This window comes from Dreissena polymorpha, chromosome 3 (assembly GCF_020536995.1).
Source record: "Dreissena polymorpha isolate Duluth1 chromosome 3, UMN_Dpol_1.0, whole genome shotgun sequence".
NCBI classification, from domain to species: domain Eukaryota; kingdom Metazoa; phylum Mollusca; class Bivalvia; order Myida; family Dreissenidae; genus Dreissena; species Dreissena polymorpha.
In genome coordinates this window covers 76,740,781-76,760,386 of record NC_068357.1, presented here as the reverse complement: position 1 = coordinate 76,760,386, position 19,606 = coordinate 76,740,781, and the positions used below count along the sequence as shown (strand labels likewise).

General features: G+C 33.7%; 1 long non-coding RNA gene across 1 annotated transcript; it reads left to right on the top strand.

The window, feature by feature from the left end:
* The first annotated feature begins 15,897 nt into the window (after window positions 1-15,897).
* Window positions 15,898-18,945, top strand: LOC127873644 (uncharacterized). The gene is made up of 2 exons (XR_008046311.1): window positions 15,898-16,153; window positions 18,159-18,945. It is a non-coding gene; the product is annotated as an uncharacterized LOC127873644 (long non-coding RNA).
* Window positions 18,946-19,606: the final 661 nt, after the last annotated feature.

The window sequence follows — 19,606 nt, the reverse complement described above, 5'->3', positions numbered from 1 at the left end:
GTCAAATAAAATTAAAATATCTGTTTAACATAAACAAAGCATCCACCCGTTTCACAATAGAGAAAACAAACTTCCTTTATTGGTACTAAATAACTTGCCCTAATAAAGAAACGATACTATAACAAAGTTGTTTAAATAAAGGAACTCATATTGATACGTGTTTTGAATGAACAACTACTCTAAACAATCAACATTATTTTCCGAGAAAAATATACTATTTATACTTTTTTAGTTATAATGGTTAAGAATAAAATAAAATCTTACTTTACCAAACGTTTTTATTGAAATCACGCTAACCATTGCTACCAACCTGTGTTCTATACCTTGAAAATCGTTCTTACATATATGTACAAATCACATTCGACCGTTCTTTCATTTTTGTCAATTTTCAGTTTTTTAAGTAGTGTGTGAATTACATTTATAATCATGATTAGTTGCCAAAACAAACAAGGTTTCTAACCTTATGTATTTGTGTCCACACAATACAATATACCATATTATCTGTTTTTTTTTACCATGACATGAATCTAAATTCAGTTACTTGAGAATCTAGAACCTTGCTCATCTGAGGAACATGCACACTCGCTGAAAAATCGTTGATATTGTTTTCACAGATACAGTAACTGTAAAATACAGATACATTTGGGAGAGTAGTTGTATCGTGGTACAAGAAGATGCAAATACAAACCCTTCGGTGTCGTATCACGTTTCACGTACAGTGTACTGAGTATATACAAATGGACAATAATAAACAATATAACCTTCATGCACGCAATTAACAAAACATTCTTGAAACGCAAATAATGTTATTTGTACTTAAACTAGAACAAACTACTTTACGAGCTTTTTAACGTGTTGCATTTGCTATTAAAAATGTGCAAAACCTTGTTATGATGAAATAATGCATATAATCTTGAAGCACACACGTCTAGTTTTGGTTCTCTTGGACTCACGGTCCATCTGGTATTGTCGTTATACGTTGTTAACAAAGCGATAACGACCCATCGTTAACATTCAATAACTTGAAAATGATGAGTTCTCCCAGAGGTCGAGACTGCGATATTGATGATATTAATCTGAATAATCATTTCATTGTCTTCGTACATCTATGGCAAATGGTTGCTTAAAACCTCACGATGCAATGTGTCTTTTACTAGTAAATGGCTTGTTCAAGGTCTCATTCCTATTATCTTATCCAAGAAGATGTTACAAAAAAGAGATATGTAACATATAATTGTATAATTTGTTGATGTAAAATTTGGACTTTTACAAAAAAGTACCTTTCACATCAATTTTATTTGCTCTTCCCTTCACCTGGTTCTTGAATTACAGCAGAACACCAGATTGTCAACAATAACGGACTCAAACTAAACGTTTTGTTGGTTGCTAAAATAAAAGTATATTGTTTTATCTCCTCGTGATCATAGAAAATTAGTATTTCCACTTTTAGCGTGCTATTTATCTTTGTATGTATGTACATATCGGTATTACAAAAGCATAAATCAAAACCCTTTGTATACACATTTTGTTGGAATAACACGACATTATTGCTAAACAAGAAACTCTGCATAATTTTAAGTCGCATCTACCGGATCATGCGTTGTTTTGAATGATTCACATGGTCAACAAAGCATAATGCAATTTGTTAAACCTACTTTCCTCTGAACCATAACCAATATTAAAAAACATTATCCATTTTGCCCATTCTAATCAGGACGAAAGCATTTTGTAATTGTTAATGCAATAATAATTTTATGGAAACTAAATATATAAATAAATTTAACAATTAATGATGTTTTAATACTTACTTAAATAAGTAAAATTTATTACACGTAAGTTAAAAGATCATGATGTATAACAATTAATACATAGCCAAAGGGATTTACTATTGCCCAATAAGCAGATACGGTGACTTTCCGTATATTTATTCCGTGTCTATTTAACCGACAAATTAAATAAGAGCATATAGTCATCTTGATGAAAACATGTTAACGTGTACATGATTAATCTATATGTAAATATGGCGTACGTACATTATATTTGCACTCGCCGTATTCAGGTGACTTACTGCCACGTGATTTGGCGAATTGAATGCAAACAATGTCATCAGTTATTCAATGTCTCATCGCGTTTCGGATGGACTATTTCATATGTTCCTATTAATAGATAACGAGGACGATTCGTGCACCTATGATAATTGTGTTTTTCATGAATAACTAGAGTCTGTCACAGAATCAAGACGTGGGTGTGTCTATGGCCTGATCGTACGACGTTCGCCATATGCCGCACAGTTACCTGATATAAAACAGCTCATTGCGCAATTTGTTAAGCGTGATCTCGACTGCTTGAACCAATCTACGATCGTCAATAAAAACTGCACTTTTTGTGGGTAACATATAGACAAGTATTATCCTAAATATATTGTTTTCTTGATTTATTGGCGTTTATACAGAAATGAATCTAAGTTTAATTGTTTGCAACATCGTATTGTAAGATCCATTAAGAGTGATAAGCGATACCTTTATTTTATAGATATTTTATCAAGATGAGCGTGCCGTTTTATCAACATGCGTATTTAGTATTTACCTCTGTGAATAAAGATATACTTATACTACAAGCTTGGTTTTGAAACCGTTGAATAATCGTCTTAAACTTACAATGATGTATTTGTAATAACAATTTTATTAACTAAAATAATATAAACTAATTTAAAAAGAAATGTTTTTTTTTCTTTGCATGATTCTTTAAAATAAATAATTATCAAATGAAGCATGCATTCCGTTACAAACAGTCAACACAAATATTCAGCACTTATACTGACCAACCATGATATGAAGAGACGTAGTCAAGCGGGAATATTATGGCCGAAAATATATAGGCCTTTGGTCTTAGTAATAAATTTATTCTACTAAACATGTTTGCTTTGTGTAGCTAATATCACACTTTGGGTCACTCGAGTACATTTAATATATATATTGGGTATGTTATATAATAAAAATTGAGTAACTCGTACCTGCTTAACTATATCTCTTTGAGATATTAAAAAAGAGTTTGGGTTGATAAAATTAAGTTTGGTCTCTGAGAGCAAGATTGGGTAATTCTTTAATTGAAAATGACAAGGAACAATGCGGAGAGTAAATACATACACACGCTGCTGTTTCTTCATTAAGCTTTACTTTAAATTATCAAATGTATGTAACCAACTTTATACACCCTAAACACTTTTTCTCAAATTATAAACTGCCACAATAGCAATACATTTACTGTACCTACATTTTCAATACTAAAACTTTACCTATGTTTCCTAGTTGTTACACTTACGAACATGTAAATCGAATTATTTTAAACAGGAAATAAAGCAAAAGTAACAGAACTGAATTTTCTAGTAAATGCACGATACAAAGAAAGTTACATAAAGTGGTCATGGATTACATGCTTAACAGTATTGCTCAGTGTAAAAAACTGAAGATAACAACAAAAACGACCAGTGATTGAACTTGCAAAAAAGCTCATAGCTTAATACAGTATGATTTGAAAGAAAATAACAAAAGGAAAAATAAGTGAGGATTTCAAATTAAACGCCATATAGTATTGCAAATAATGTTTTAATATGAGGAGCGTTATTAAAATAAATGTTCAAGTGCAACAAGGGACATGGCATTTATACACTATTTTTCAGACACGCCGATGGTCATAAAGTGGAAGCTTTACTGCTTAAAGCAGCATCGTGCATCAATATAGAACCACAATAAACTATTAATTGTTTTTCAGTCCACTTTTGTCATTTATGCACATGCGTCGTGGAAAAATGCACTTGCTTTCGTGTAGTTGTTTGACATTACCTTTAAGATGATAGACTGAAAGTGCAAGTTGTATTAGTACTGTTTTTTATGTTATCAATTATATCTTTTTCATAAGCAAATTACTGAATAAATAACTACAATTGTCTAGCTTACGTAAACATCTATATTTTGCGTGTAAATAAACAAAATTTTATATTTATTATGAACACTATTTCATCGTTTTGACATTGCAACGGTTAAACTATAAATACTAAAAGGATAATTATTACTTTTTACTTCGAACAGCTTGATTAGAAGAACATTATAATAGCCCATTTACTAAATAGTATGCATTATAAATTAACTTGCATTATTTACCAGTAGACATGGTGCCGATTAAAGTATTAATAACATACACATGGGTCATTCACTGTGTACGATTAAGGGAAGTTTGAACCAAATCAAAGAAAGCGTGCCTGTAAGCACGTGATCTTACGATTGCTTGTAAAAACAACTTATCACTTACTGAAATACTTATTTTCAAAAGTAAGTTTTAGGATACATTTGTAAAATGTTTACCGAACAATGCAACATACAATGACCCAAGAGTTTCTTTATCGATCAATTTGTTTTATGTCTATCTATATTTTAATACTGCCGAACTCCACTCGCGGGTATTACTGGCAGATATGGACACTGACGTCCGTTTCCTGGGAAGAACCAGTACTTGGTGTCTATGGAGGAGATAATGAAAACGCTACGCGAGTAGGAATATAACCCACGAACTCCCATTCGCTAGGCGTACACTTTATCCATTACACCACCGGGATCATATGTCATAAAAGTATTATAATCGTTTTGGGTTATGCGCTAACTGTGATGTTTTTGGGGTAAAATACAGTTAAGACTAAACATAGAGAAAGTATAATATGAATTTTCAAGGATCATACTAAAGCAATCACAGTTACAAAACAAAACAATACAAATGAAAACATATGTAAAAAAGAGACAATACAATCGGGATTGAATTTTATGCTTTGGACCGTTCTCTTTTCCGAATAATGTAAGGTAAAAAAAATTCAATTGTCTTTATTATTGTTCCAGTAAAATATCGTTTGTGTATCTTGCTCGCGACTATGAACTTGCTAAAGAGCAACATTGTGTTATCATGGGCCCGTTTTAAGACACATGTCCCCATCAGCGGCTATAGTCTATGGACTTTATAAATGGGTTACAAATTTGTTCTCTATCATGTAGGCCAAATTGATAAATAATACGAGAGAATGCACCGTCTTTGCGATGGGTCAGCATATATTTTTAACATATGATTGCAAATAATTATCAATATTGGCGACATCCGTTTTTATAATACAAAATAAGCCTTTTGCAAAAATGTCCAAACCTTTCGTTTATATGCTGTCGACATCTTCTAACATACTTTTTACTTCATACAATTTGTGAAATTGAAGTTACACAATTATGTGATTAATCTAAATCAAACGAAGGTGGTGTGCAACAATATCGTTTTATATTCTACAAAATACCAGGGCACCTGCTTGGTCTATTCTGATAACTATAAACATTCCACGAACAGCTCAAATAACATTATGCAAAGCTAATTTGAACATTTGTGAATAGCAAACTTCAGTGAAATGTTATCTTTTTGAACAGTAGCCGGTAATTACCACGAAATTGATGCGTGTTATTGTATTTAAACCTTAATGCCACAAGTGACCATGTGTGGATATTACTGTGTCCCTAAGGCATTTATTTCACGTAAATGTGAACAATATTTCGATCTTATTTTGACATTTATCATGTGATATATTATGCATATTATTTGCAGTTCACGAGAGCAAAATGTCAGTTTAAATAAAAAACATGTAAGTATTTACCTTTATCGGTATATCAAAATATTTTGCATGATTTAAAGAAGTCAAATGGTAAGCTAATGCATTAGAATAGCCACGGTTTCAATAACTCCAATATAATAAAGTTAAGTGAAGGACGTTTGTATTTAAGGTGTGATTCGATTGTGTAGGTGGGTGTTGTTCTAGAATGACAATGTGTCAATGATATTTTTAATGCAAATCATCAAACGTAAGCAATTGTTCAATAAAAATGTAAATTGGATGTAATGAAGAATAATCCTCCTTTTAATTTGAAGGATTAACATAAGTGTAACGCAATTTGTGTTTGTTGGAATTGGCAATTGATATAAGTATACGAGTTTAACGTATTATTCATACTCCAATCTTTATTTCGACATAATGATTTGGTGCTTATACCATTTCCATAAAAAGAAAACAACCATATCCCATTAAATGAAAAAACAAAATGCCACCGGTAAACACAGCATAAGCGAAAATGTATAAAACCTTACAGTCACGGAGCCAAACAAACTAAATATATTACAATATATGCTGTGTGTACGATATATTACATTATTTCAGTAAGATCATTCCCCTTTTTATCTTTCCAACCTTGCAATGCTCTAGAATTTTAACGGATGGCCACACCTTTTTTGTTCCGAATCGTCATTGAAGATTAACCCATGATCTGATTGCAACCTGTCCCAGTTCGTTGAATCGTCATCGAAAAACTTTCTATAAGAGTTAATCAGTACACCGAGTCTCAAACAATCCTTGCCAGAATTTCACAACGCGCAATATAAATGAGAGTCTTCGTATCAAAGGTTACTGATGTTTTGTGTGCAATGCAATCGAGACGACGATTAAAACACTCTTTACTCCATGCGGGACACAGCGTTACTAGTGTACCTGTGTTTTATGATATTAGCTTACAACATTACATTGTGTCTGAAATGGAATGATGTTTGTCAAAAGCTGTATGCCATTGTAAGCTAGATTTCGGAAGGTGTAATATGTTGCCAAGGCACTTAAAGCTGTTTTGGTACATTAGGTGTCCAAATAGAGCTTATATTTGTTTTGCATGTTACTTCGCATCACATGTATATAACTTTTTTGTTGGGGTGGTTTAGGTAATGTTTACTGTGAAGATTGCCATGCTTAGCTTCGTTTTTGCTTTTTCGTCGTCGCATAAAAATATGTTATTTCGCTGCCAACTTTCAGTTTCACACCTTTGTACATGACATGACACGAAATGGAGAGATCAAAACTCAATGCTCCAGGGAGGGTTAGTTATTCTGCTATTTGTTGGAATCTGTCTGATAGCCAAATTTGAGCATACAATCTACTACAGCGTCTGGTCACGACATTGGTACTCGATAACAAACTGATTTGGATTGAAAAAATTCAGATAATATATTGATTGTGTAACCAGTAATTATTTTGGTGATATCCCTTTAAGTGGACGTAGTCTTGACTAGTGATTTACATATATAATTATTTTGCCGTCACGCTTGTCTCAAATCTGTGGATTTCCGCTGAACACGATTATTGCACACCTTCGGCAATATTGGCCCGAGGGATTTAGCTCGAGGCCAGCGCCTCTGAAAGTTTGCTTAGAACATGATGACCATGATAGATTCTCTAGTATATGAACTGCTGTTATACAGCAGATTTCAATTTGTAATTATATTAGGGAATACTATAAAATGGCATTAAAGTATTGCTAATTTGTATAATAAATTGTCCGAAATTTTTATCGTTTTAATAACATGTTTACCATGAGATGGGAATTGTTAAATTCGTCATGTCAATTGATATATGTTGTTATATTATACTTTAAAGTATAACATGACTATTAGAAAATGCCAAAGAAAAAAGTAATGTCTTTTATTTAAAAATTACTTGTGTAATTCATATTTTCCACTTTCACATTTAATATCTGCGTAGCCCTCAAAGAGTAATCTTAGAATTCCCTTGAGTAGAGGCATGTTCATGCAGTGACATTTAGAACCAATCACATGTGATGACCTTCAGGTGCATGTTCCATATTTATTATCATGTATAGATACCAGAGTGTATTAACAACGTTCAAGAAAGCGTTTAGGTCTTATTTCTGAAGCTGAACATATACGGCTTTAATGCACATTCACTGTATTAATTCTCAATATTTTAACCTCTTTTGCCCTGATGAAAACAAACAACACTTAAAAAAGTAAGGTTTTGGAGGCTTTTCCAGTTATGTTTGCAAAAAAATACCATCCATTAAAGACATCAAAAAATTAACACAACAATATTATAAATACCAACCTTTTGAATATTAATATTACATAATAAGAATAAAATATCAACCATTTGCACACACTTTACTCAATCATTTTACAATAGCATTGCTGTGAATCAACATTTGCGTTATATCCATTAAAGGAACATGCTCACACATTTTAGCCTGTTTTCACGTTTTGGTCTTAAAACACCCTGCAGATAGATTTGAAAAAACCCACTCCAGAACGATGATTACATGAAAACACAATAATTAAATAATATAAAATAGAATACAAATATTAAGCCAATGATGGGTTTTCACGGTGAAATTTGGTTTAAAAAGCTATCGAATTTATCTTTATCTTTCAGCATTCCGAACATTCACATTCTGTATGTATTAAATCCAAATGTTAGCGATCCACATTGTGTAAAACAAACTAAACGAAAACAGTTTAAGCCCTGAAAGGAATCAATCGTTTCGTGTTTGTTATGATTTTTAATTTTATCAATTTCAGATAATGAAAGCTCATAACCGAAAATAAAATTTCAGTATGTGACTACGTCACTACTGTTTTGTGTTTGCCTCCTAGTTTAGAATTATATCATGTTTGAATCTGTGACAATAAATTGAAAAGTGTTATTTCGACACAAAGTAAACAAGTCGCTCAAAATAAATTATGTGTAAGCGTGCCTAAGAACTTTATTTAATTTCGTCAAGGCTGCAGAAAAAAATCGAGCAACTGGGTACGAATACAAACATAAATGCGTTAAGCGTTATAGTGTATCAGCCAGATGGGTTGGGGTGTACCACTCAGGGGGGCAAAACAACACCTATCTTACTTGATTGTATACTCAATATAAAGAAACGAAATGTGTGATAACAATCTCAGTTGGGCAGCTAAACAGCTAGAGCTGTTTCTATGGCAACCGTCAGTCTTTGACTAAATAGCTAGTTTAGCTGGTATAATTCTCAAATATTTCTTTAAAATTGGTTCTAGCAAAAAAAAATTGGTGTTAAAATGAAAATTATGATTATTACCTGGTATGATCTGCAGTTAAATATGCAAATTAGTACATTTGCATATCTATGAATATTAATGAGATTGCAAGAAAAGTTCCTAAAAACTAGCGAGCCTTCAAAATAGTAGGGTCAATATATGGAAAAAAACCTTCAACCGCCAAAAAATTGCTTCAAAAGGTATTTTAACTGAACCTGGTAGGGTAGAAGCTTCTTTAAAACATATCAAAAGTTTACCACAATCGGACCTCCGGAAAGTTTTGTTTCAAGATGGCCGCCAAGATGGCCGCCAATACCTATTAATGATCACAACTTTGTAACTATACAATCAAATTTGATGAATTTGTTATCTATTTGATGAATTTAATGTCTATTCCTTAGTTTCAAGGGGCAAAGAACACTTAAAGATCATCAGACATTGTTTAAGTGTACAATAGTACTAACAAATCCAACATGGCGTCGAAAATGGAAGCCAAGTTGGCGCCAAAACCTATAAATGATCATACTATGTAAATATCCACTCAAATTTGATTATTGTGATTGCTATATATGGGTTTCAAGGGGCAAAAACACATTTAGATCATCATAGGTTATATAAGTTTATTATAGTACACCCAAATCCAAAATGGCGTCTAAAATGGCCGCCAAGATATCCACCAAAACCTATTAAGTATCATAACTATGTAAATATCCACTCAACTTTAATGGATTTGGTGTCTATACATACGTTTCAAGGGGCAAATAACACATAAAAACCATCAGACATTGTTTAAGTTAACAATAGTACACACAAATCCAACATGGCGTCTAAAATGGCCGCCAAGATGGCCGCCAAGTTCTATTAATGATCATAAATATGTAAATATCCACTCACATTTAATTATTTTGGTGGATATACATAGGTTTCAAGGGGCGAAGAACACATTAAGATTATCAGACATTGTTTAAGTTTACTATATTACACACAAATCCAACATGGCGTCCACAAATGGCCGCCAAGATGGCCACTAAAACCTATTAATGATCATAACTGTGTAAATATCCACTCAGATTAGATGATTTTGTTGCATCAGCAAAGCCAGTACCCTGGGCTGTTTTCCGTCAAATTGTTGCCTATGATTAATATACACAATGGGGACAAAGCGTGCATTCTGTCAACATAAGTCAAAGTTTGCAACCTTGCCACAACCTTCACACCATTGAAACGTTTGACCAACCCTAGCATTGAAAAGCTGCCGAAATCATCATTGATGCGCCACAAAGGGATGTTTCATTAACGTATTAAGTTGGGGGGGGGGGGCAAAGGATCCGTCATGGAAGAAACCGCTCTCAAAAACATACTTGAGGCTGTCTATTGAGAAATGCAATTGTTCACATTGTGACACGAAAAGCTGTCGAGAGGGCTTCACGGGACCATCTTCTTGTTGAAAAGTGCATACACAGCCAGCTTTCAGCCGAAATGACCAAGGAAGATCCAGACATTCAGATGCTGCTGGATCATGCCAAGGATTTGTACTCTTCCCTTTTCAGGGGTAAAACGAAGCTAGCAGATGATATGTTATGCGATTTTGATCAAACTCGAGATGGCTACACAGAAGTAGAAACATGAAATTGCCCAGACCTCATCGACAAGCATAGTATGGCTGAATTATTAGCTTATGGTTAACAATTCAATTGTGTTCATTAAAGCATATCGTACGTACTGGGTGTTGGTTGATGCATTAGGCAGTGCCCAAATTGCTATCCATCTGTGCTGCTTCTGTATACATAACCTGCAATCTGCGTATTACTACATATATCTGCAGCAAATAAGCAGCCTAGAGGAAACGCACCCGGACGTTTATCGAAAGTTCGGTATTGGTTTCAACGTTGTTTATAGGAGCCATCAGTGCTGGGCTGGGCTAGGACTTGATCTTGTTATTGAGCAAACATTAATGATGTTTTTATAAAGCACACGTGGTCTAACTCGCGGCAGTGGAATGACTGAGGAAATGCAAACCCCTTGGACCCTATCTGCAACATCCGAGCACAACAGTGCGATGCGGGATTTCACAGACCTGATCTATACTACAAGTCCACATCACAAAGACTCAACTGAAGCGTGCATCAAAGGGAATTCTTCTGATTTAGAGAAAATGCAGACACAGATTACAACCTGATCACCATATACAGCTGACCCTACTCTCAGAATCATGGTCAATGGGATAGTGGCTGGGTCACATGTGGATGTTCATGCAATTTAGGCGCTTGGGAAAACGATAATATCATAGGAAAGTCGGTCTTTGCTTATAAATTCACGAGAAAATACAGAGCCATATCTCTTTGGAATAGCTTGGCTGTTAATATCGCTTCTGACAGTGCTTTTGATCCTGCACTTCTGTTCCAACGTTTTCTGGTGGTGTCAAAATATGGAGATCCTTCCCTTGCAGTCGTATTGTCTTATGAACTGAGCTTCCATCCTGCTGCCTTCTTTGAAGCCAAGAACATACTTTGTACAGCAGATAAGCATCAGATCGATCACGCATTTTGAGAGTTTGCTGTAGACACATCATGTGAGGCTGTGATGAACTGTATTCATGAAACAGATGCATGATGGTGACACTTTTCTGCATCGTTAACCATAGAGAAGGGCGACATATATACGCAATAGCCGAGTCTTATGTAGATTCAGTGAAAGGCATTACGGGCAAGCGACAGTGGGGTTCGATGGCTACGAAGACAGTGATTATAACAAAGACAAAACGCACCGGAAAACGTGAATCATATTGTGAGTTTCAGCAAAGAAACAGAATGCTCATGTAAAAAAGGAAGACTTTTTGTCTCGTGACAGAAACAAGGCCGGCATGATTGCTCTGATCAGCACACCTCTGACTAAAATGTGATGCTATGTTGTTTTGTCTTCAGGGGATACAGACATTTCAAATTGTTAAATGCAATATAACGATCCCGTCGTAGCACCACAACGTTGGTGGGCGAAGATGCATATTTGCTCATCTTGATCCTGCATTACTCCGAAAGGGACAATAAGACCATCTACTTACGCTTTTATGTAAATAAATAGTAAAAGGAACGCAAAGCGTATAATATTAAATTTTTGAAAGAACTCGTGCTTATTCAGGCTGTTATTAATCTTCAATGATTTTCAGCAACGGTAAAAAATCAAGTCTACAGAAGTAAGTAAAACCTGATCTTATCATAAAGTCATGTGCTGGTTCATTCTCTCTTCCAAATGTCGTAAATTGGATTTTATGAGTATTCAACTCCTTAGTGATGACCTCAGTTCGATTAAAGTGTTTCTTGTATCCTAAACTATGGCATTTTACATACCAACCATAACGTTTGAGTAACAAGTTATGGACTTGTGGTCCTTCGTTTTGTGTTGAAGGCCATTTTGGACGCCATGTTGGATTTCTGTATAACATAATTAGCTTACATTTTGTCTGATGATATAAATGTGATATAAATGTGTTGTTTGCTCTCTGAAACCTGGGTATATACACCAAATTCATCAAATTTGAGTGGATAGTTACATAGTTATATTTTATAATCATAAATATGTTTGGCGGCCATCTTGGCGGCCATTTTTGACGCTGTGTTGGATTTGTGTGTAATATAATAAACGTAAACAATGTCTGATGATCTTAATGTGTTCTTTGCCTCCTGAAATTTATGTATAGACACTAAAATCGTCAAATTTGAGTGGATAGTAACATAGTTATGGTCATTTTATAGGTTTTGGCGACCATCTTAAAGGCCATCTTGGCGGCCATTTAGGACGCCATGTTAAATATCTGTGTAACATAATTAACTTACACTCTGTCTGATGATATTAATGTGTTCTTAGCCCCATGAAACCTGGGTAAAGACACCAAATTCATCAAATTTAAGTTGATAGTTACATAGTTATGTTTATAAATAGATTTTGGCGGCCATCTTTGCGGCCATTGTCGACGCCATGTTGAATTTGTGTGTACTAAATTAAACTTAAACAATTTCTGTTGATCAGTATGTGTTTTTTGACCCTTAAAAGCTAGGTATAGACACCAAATTCATCAAATTTGATTGGATAGTTACATAGTTATGATCGTTATTAAGTCTTGGCGGCCATCTTGGCGCCATCTTGAAAAAAAACACAACTTTCCAAAGGTCCGATGGTGCTAAACTTTTAATATGTTATTAAGGACCCTCTACCCTAACAGCATCAGATAAAATACGTTTTGTAGCAATTTTTGGGGGGTCAAAGTGCATATTGACCCTACTTCGGTTTAATTTCTCCCAGACAATTTATGAAAATAAAGCTGATTGAGGCCCCATCTTCAAAGGAGAAAAAAATACCAAAAGCTGCCAGTACCAGACTGTTATCAACCATGTTCATATGCTACTGGTATGCATATTCCAAGATATATAGGTGTAGTTTTGCCCCCCTTGGTGGTACACCCCAACTCAATTTTGGGTACTTGGCTGAAGGACTATTAATAAGGTATTGATAATTTTATACAAAAAATGGCGTCGATTCCAGAATAGTGAATCAAACTTGAAACTTCCGATCACAATTTTAAAGTGTACTTTAAGTAATGTTATTTGTGTAATAAAAATATCAAGTCTTTTTTAAAACAACACATGTGATGCGAAATAACATACAAAACAAATATCAGCTCCATTTGGACACCTTATGTACCAGAACACCTTTAAGTGCCTTGGCAACATATTACACATTCCGAAATCTAGCTAACAATTGCATACAGCTTTTGACAAACATCATTCCATTTCAGACACAATGTAATGCTGTAAGCTTATTGTCAAATAATGATGAGAAATTGGGTGAAATATTTGGGTTTTCTTTATGTACGAAATATTGACAAGTATATCAGCGGCGAGTATGCATGACGGCCAAAAGATAAATATTTGGATCTGGTGTATGTTTAACAACAAAGGGGTTACAATGCTGTTGACACAAGCCTTAGGCTGTATTTGTATTATTTATTGGTATCACAATGATGTTTAACGTGTGCATACTTGAATGGTGACTTCTCCAGTAGGTTGAAATTCAACCAATCAGGAACAAGCACGTATAGAACACTGACCAATGGGATTCATAACTGAGTTTCACGGGCCAGATGTTAGAGGGAAACAAGACAGTTAGCGTTTAGACTTGGAGACGTACGGATCGAGAAAGACACAATCATGTAGCAATCACAACGTATTTGTATAACTGAAAATATTAAGTATGTTAGATATTAAATTGGACTAGAAACTGATATGTGGTGTTGTTGAATATTTTATCCTATATTATGCAGAGAAATTAACATAAATAGAGAGGGACCGACTTGTCCCATGCGCGGCACGAGAAAATGGTAATTAATGCAAAACTCGTCATCTTGGCAATTCGCGCATGACGAGATATCGAATGATAGGCTACATACCGGTAATTTAAGAGTAATGAACATTGTTAGTAACTATGTGTCGTCCATGAACTATGAATAATTACGCGACATTATATCATGAAACAAAGGTACCCTAGTAACGCTGTGTCCCGCATGGAGTATAGAGTGTTTTAATCGTCGTCTCGATTGCATTGCAAACAAAACATCAGTAACCTTTGATACGAAGACTCTCATTTATCACTATTATTCGCTGTTTCATTAAGATGGACCAACTATTAGCGCAACACTCGTAGAACGTAACGTTGAGCACGGAGACGACACGCGTTGTGAAATTCTGGCAAGGATTGTTAGTGACTCGGTGTACTGATTAACTCTTATAGAATGTTTTTCGATGACGATTCAACGAACTGGGACAGGTTGCAATCAGATAATGGGTTTATCTTCAATGACATTCGGAACAAATAAGACGTGGCCATCCGTTAATATTCTAGGACATTGCAAGGATGGAAAGATAAAAAACGGGAATGATCTTACTGAAATAATGTAATATATGGTACACACAGCATATACTGTAATAGATTTAGTTTGTTTGGCTCCGTGACCGTTAGTTTTTATACATTTTAGCTGATGCCGTGATTACCGTTGGTATTTTGTTTTTTTAATTTAATGGGATATGGTTGGTTTCTTTTTATGGAAATGGTATAAGCACCAAATCATTATGTCGAAATAAAGATTTGAGTAAAAATAATACGTTAAACTCGTATACTTATATCAATTGTAAATTTAAACAAACACAAATTGCGTTTCACTTATGTTAATCCTTCAAATTAAAAGGAGAAGTATTCATCATTACATCCAATTTACATTTTTTATTAAAAAATTGCTTACGTTTGATGATTGGCATTAAACATATCAATGACACATTGTCATTCTAGAACAACACCCACCTGCACAATCGAATCACACCTTTAATACAAACGTCCTTCACCTAACTTAATTATATTGGATTTATTAAAACAGTGGCAATTCTAATACATTACCTTACCATTTGTCTTCTTTAAATCATGCAAAATATTTTGATATACCGATAAAGGTAATCACTTTCATGTTTTTTTTTTATATTTAAACTGACATTTTGCTCTCGTGAACTGCAAATAATATGCATAATATATCACATGATAAATGTCAAAATAAGACCGAAATATTGTTCCCATTTACGGGAAATAAATGCATTAGGGACACAGTAATATCCACACATGGTCAATTGTGGCATTACAGTTTAAATACAATAACACGCACAAATTTTGTGGTAATTACCGGCTACTATTCAAAAAGATATATATGTGTGTGTATACAGACCAGACATAAGAAACGAATCCCCCAACTCTGATAAGGTTATATTTAAATTTGATACCGACCAAGTGAAATACACCAATAAACTTTAAGGTCATATCATTGAGTCCAAATAAGTCGTAATAAAGTGACATTTTTTGTGTTTTCGAGAAACGCTTGGAAAGACGTAATCATTCTTATTGTATACTACAACACGAAGTCTATCTCATTTCAACGCTCTTCGGTGGTACGGCTTCTTTGACTGACCACGCAACTATGGATTTGTAGCGATGACATCACAATCACGTGACCGCAACGTGAGAGATATAGGATTGAGTAGTCGTCTGTAGCTCATCGCATCCGTGCTTATTTAATGACACTAACACAGAAGTGGCTCAGTTGTGTATAAAAACGATTAGACAAAGGGAGGTTGTACGGATATTTGTTGAAGAAACGATTATTTATAAAGCTCAAGTGGATAATACATTCAAAGAACACAAAATGGTACGTTTAAATTACAAAGTAGTTTATTTTAATAAAATTGGAAAAAGTAAAAAAAAATGTTATATGTTATTTGTTTCAAATTGTTTATTCGTATCAAAATTATTTTGTGCATGTGTGCCACGCTATAAACTAAGCATGGTCGCATTAAAAAAGACAATAATAGAATAATGAGTAGGTCTGTTATCTATTTATTTATAACATATTACTATGATTTTTACTTAAAAAAACATTAAATAATATCTTTCGTTTCGATTAATTCAGCTCCTTATGTATGCTAGCATTGATTTATATGCTTTCATTTCTAAAATGTTCACAATACTTAATGGTAAAATGTTATTGAATCAATTTAAAGAAACAGTGTTTATTTTTTAATTTGAGAAACATAAAACAACTTATTTTGACAGCAAATGCATAACCTATATGTAGCTTTCAAAATGCTTAGTACGATTTGAAAACAAGATACACTTATTCAATACAGAAAAAGCGGAGTTGGTTACTGTACTTTAATTTTTTATTATTCCTCTGCTACAATATTATTATTGTGAAACCTGAGTTTATTGTCATTTTATTAATCAAGAAAGAGGCATTGTGACATGTACCATCAATCAGATTGTTGAGATGTAAGTTGGATTTAACGAGTTCACAAAGATAATGAAAATTACTCATTTACTCGATGAAAACGCAGTTGCACTATCATCTGGTAGTTCAAGTGCTTGAATTTCATCATTTTTTCACGACAGCACTCGATAAAAAAAACTTGTTGCGAAAAATAAGCTCAAATCGAAGTCGCTTATGGTATTACATGTGTAAGCATTTTTAAGTATATAAGAACAATCCAAGAAAAGGCAATTTAGATTTTCTTAACAATGTATTAACTGTGTTAGCATTTTAAAGTATATAAAAACAATCCAAGAAAAGGAAATTTAGATTTTCTTAACAATCTTGACTTAAAAAAAAATACGTTTTGTTTGTTAATGTATACTTTTTCATATGAGTGATCGCACATTCTCCTCTTTATTGAAATCGATATGTTTAATATCGTACCGTTTTTTATATTGTGCCGTTTTCATTACATACCCCGTATTTATAGCTTGCCGTGTAAAGATTAGACTGCTGCCAGTCGTTCGGATTTTTTGTAATGTAATATCATGTTATATACGTGCTTCGGTTAAAAGTATGTAATCTTGCTCACGGATTCGTATCCTAACAACTAAATGAAATTTTATGGGAAAAACATCTTACTCCTTTAGCTCACTTTTCGTCACCTTAAACAACATTAAAATATGAAATGTTCCCAGTGGACAGTATCAGAAGAAAAAGAGATTTGATCTATTGGATCTAATGGATGTAATTTGTCAGTACTTTCTCAAACTAAATGTTATAATCCAAACGGATACGTCGCATGGGACATTTTTTTAAACGAGAAATGTAAAAATTTCAAGCTAACCATGTTTTATAAATTATTATGCAACATGTTTCCCAGTGCTTTTTTCCGTTAACATTTTTTTTCTTTTATTGGTCAGCGTGTTCTTGTTAAACTATTAACTTCGAACAAATATTTGATATAAATTGTTTGTCGTACGTAATACTGTCATATTCATTAACAATAGTCTGCTTTTAAAATCACGCATCATAAAACTCCCTGTTTTAGGGTAAATAAATTAAAACGTTGTATATGTGATACGTGGGAAATTTATCTATGGTTCATTTTGAAGCTTTTACATATTAACTTCGCTCAATTTTAGAATAAAATTGGTTCTTTTCACACTTCTTTTTGCCTGCGTTTCCATATCCAAACGAAACATTTGATTTTTAATTTAGAACTTCATCGAATAATTTCTGTAATAAATTAACACACGAATCTCTTAACGCAGAGAAATACGAATTAATAGTCCTATCATAAAAATCTTGTATAACAAACACGTTAATATACCTCATATAAATACCACTTATAGAAACACTATTAACATGAAGACTACTTTTGTATTTATTTTGTCTTTTGCAGAATAAATTAGTACACATATTCACCCTGGTCCAGCTCTTGTTGTTTGCAATAAGCGGCTGCCTGTCATACCCTTCCATTGAGATCCGGGATAGTTACAACAGACAGACCAAGGCTATCCGACTAGCGAACTGCCAATTTGATGACGTACTACACACGAACTGCTATTCATGTGCGAGACTTTACGACAGCCACGCCCTGTATAAAGACTGCTGCCAGGGCGTAGAAACCATTCTGGCGGAACTATGCGCGACTGGAGTATGAAAAAACTCTGGAGCAAACAAAAGTCTGTCTTTCTGATGGATGAAAATATAAAAAGAACCATAACGCTTCGAGGCATCATTATGGCCAGCAACTCCTGGACATTTAATCAATTGTAGGATTTCAATTAAGAATCTCATTTATCTGTGTTTTTACCACATAATTCAACAATAGCGTTGTTCAGGTGTGTGTGATTTTCTACAAATCTTTCATGTAACTATAATTTATCCTAAGCAAACCTGTGAACAAATAATATACTTTTTCGTTTCGATTACATCGCAACCATGTTATTTTAAATTTAAAAACGCTATTTTGCTACATATGCTAGAGTTATGTTTGTGTTGCTTTATTTATAGAACATTAACATACGTATAACAAAACATCTAATAATTTAAGGAACATTTTGGGTTAAAAACAAAGTAAAATAACACAATGTAAGGTGCCTTATTTAGTGAATGTTTTAAGACAAACTTAAGATGACCGTATCAAAATATTTTTTTCTCCACAACCAATAAAGATGCATTGTATTTATGTTTGTTAGTTATGCGATGTGCTTGATGTTTTTGCGTAAAAAATATTATTTTTTTATAAAAAAAAAAAAAAATGCTAACACATATCGCTATGATTTCGTCTTTTTTATCACTGAAATATTTTCATTTACAGTTGAACCAACATAAACGTAAACCATTAGCATGTGAAGTCCGCACAAGCTCATCAAATGTGATACTTTCCGCTTTTATTGTATTTTTCGTTTAAAGGAAGTCTCTTCTAAGCGAACATCCAGTTTAGGCGGAAAGAGTCGTCACTGATTAGACTGCACACTTTTAATCTGAGACGACACTTTACGCACATGCATAAATTCCGTTTTCCCTGAGTTTGGCCCAATTATTATAGTTGACCGAATATGTAGTCAAATATTATCTATTATTTACTTAAACTATTATGATTTTTTTCATTAAAAAGCATTACCGCACAATGCTGATGAGTGGATTTTATCAAACACTTAACTATTAAGCAGTCGCTCACACTGTTTTAGTGCAGTATATCTCAACAATTAAAAAGAAGACTACACGACTGAGGTTCCTATGACATTAAAGTGACCAGGCAGCCACAACTTGTATTTTACTGAGAAAATTCACCCCGTATTTGTGTCTAAACCCCTGTACACAATCGAAAGCACAAACACTGAT